This window comes from Rattus norvegicus, chromosome 13 (genome assembly GCF_036323735.1).
Source record: "Rattus norvegicus strain BN/NHsdMcwi chromosome 13, GRCr8, whole genome shotgun sequence".
Taxonomy (NCBI): domain Eukaryota; kingdom Metazoa; phylum Chordata; class Mammalia; order Rodentia; family Muridae; genus Rattus; species Rattus norvegicus.
This window is the reverse complement of record NC_086031.1, coordinates 50610232-50612554: the sequence shown is the minus strand read 5'-3', so window position 1 is coordinate 50612554 and position 2323 is coordinate 50610232. Positions and strand designations below refer to the sequence as shown.

At 47.6% G+C, this 2323-nt stretch overlaps 1 non-coding gene across 1 annotated transcript; it reads right to left on the bottom strand.

The window, feature by feature from the left end:
• Positions 1–1824: 1824 nt before the first annotated feature.
• On the bottom strand, positions 1825–1910 carry Trnap-agg34 (transfer RNA proline (anticodon AGG) 34). Its single transcript has one exon. It is a non-coding gene; the product is annotated as a tRNA-Pro (tRNA).
• Between the last annotated feature and the right edge of the window lie 413 nt (positions 1911–2323).

Genomic DNA, 2323 nt, shown 5'->3' with positions numbered 1-2323 from the left:
AGTAAAACGATCCTGAGTCTTTGGGTGTATGTACGACAGTGATGAGTGTGGTTCTCATGGAATCCCAGTAACTCTCCTGCTGCACTGATCTCACTCTCTCAATCCAAACTCCAGCCATGCTGCCTCCACCAAAGCCAAGGTTGATACCATGGCTATGCCCTTGAGCCTCCAGAACTACGAGTTGCATAAACCTCTCTTCGCTATAAAACATCCAGTCTCTGGTCATCCCTTACAGTAGCAGAAAACAGGCTGATACTCAGACGGCAAAGGGATGTGCTTTAGATCACATACTCGTTTGGAGTCAGAGCCAGAGGAACCCACAAATCACCCAAAGGGCTGGGGTTGTTATTTTTCCTAAATGTTGTTCTCTGCCCTTACATAACTACTTATTTCTACATCTTCTAATAATAGGTCAATAGTTGTACTCATGAAATGACTTCAAGTCAGAAGGCTTTGGTCATATTTAAGCAATCCTACCCCACTGTAGTCCTGTCTTTTCTGTCCCTAAGATGAAGTATTCCACATTCAACCTATGAAGTCAGAGAGAGCTAGCAGTGAGACAGGGATTGTAGGACTATGGGGGTTCTCTTGCTCTCACCGTCGGCCCGCTCCTCAAGTTCACACAGTCACCGTATCCACTCTTACAATCCCTTACCATGCTTCCCATTGACTGTCCTGGCCAGATTGTGGCATCCAGCCTCCTGGGGACTTCACAACACCTCGCTCAGTAGAGGACAACTGTCCTAAGATAACCAAGCTTCTGGAACCTACATCTTCTGTCATTCTTTTGACCCAGTACTACAGATGCGAGACCATCCAGGCCACAGCCACCGTCGTTCTTACTTAAGAGGATCTGGTAAATGTACAGTGTGAAAGTAGACCGCTTAACATGAACTCCCACTGGGCGTAGCTGACAGCAGGGTACTCGCTTAGCATAAAGCAGGCTTGGGATTCCATTCCTAACATGGGAAAGAAAGGGTGGAAGGGTACGGGGAAGGAAAATGTTTTTTTAAGCTGTAACTACAGAAACTGGGAGATGGTCCAGTGGGTAAAGTGTGTGTTGCACAAGCAGGCAGACCTGACTTTGGTCCCCAGCACCGGCATTAGAATCCAGTGTGGGCAGAGAAAGATGTTCAGCAGGGAACGTGATTGCCATGCAAGCATTCTCAGGACCCACACAGAGCCAGACATAGAAGTGAACTTCTGTAATCCCCGAAGTTGCTTCAGCAGGATGGAAGCCAGAGACAGGAGATTCCCCAGAAGCTTGAGGCCCAGCTGGCCTGGCAAACTCAGCGGTAAGCCGGTCTGAAACAAGGGATGATACGGTACAAGCACAGCCACACTTGCAAACATGCCACGCGTGCACTCACACTCACACTGTACACACAGACACACAATAGACAGACAGACAGACAGACAGACAGACAGACAGACAGACAGTAGATATAGAAATAGGGAGGGGGAGAGAGAGAGAGAGAGAGAGAGAGAGAGAGAGAGAGAGAGAGAGAGAGAGAAAGAGAACCAGAGACCACAGAGGTGTGCCTGTAACCCCAGCTCAGGGGAGGTGGAAACAGAAGATTGCAGAAGTTCACTGTCCGTAGTTAGTGAACTCCAGGTTTCCAGGTTCACTAAGAGACCTTGTCTCAAAAACTAAGAGAGTGACAAAGGAAGACACCTAATCCTCACTGTGATAGTATGAAAGAGAAAGGCCGCCATAGGCTCAGATATTTCAATACTTGTTGTCTTAGTTAGGGTTTTATTGCTGTGAAGAGACACCATGACCAAGGCAAGTCTTTTTTTTTTTTTTTTTTTTTTGTTCTTTTTTTTCGGAGCTGGGGATCGAACCCAGGGCCTTGCGCTTGCTTCCTAGGCAAGCGCTCTACCACTGAGCTAAATCCCCAACCCCCCAAGGCAAGTCTTATAAAGGCAAACATTTAACTGGGGCAGGCTTATGGGTTCAGAGGTTCAGTCCATTATCATCATGGCAGGAAGCACGGCAGCGTTTAGGCAGACATGGTGCTGGAGGAACAGAGGAACATCTCCATCTGAAGGTATCAGAAAGAGACTTGTCACTGAAGGTAACTTGAGCATAGGAGACCTCAAAGCCCATCCCCACATTGGCACATTTCCTCCTACAAAGCCACATCTACTCCAATAAGGCCACACGTCCTAATAGTGCCCCTCCTTATGGGCCAAGCATTCAAACACACAAATCTATAGGGGCCATAATTGTTTGGTCTCCAGTTGGTGGACCTGTTAGGGGAGGATTAGAACTCATTCTGTGGGGCTGGAGAGATGGCTCGGAAGTTAAGAATATAGACTG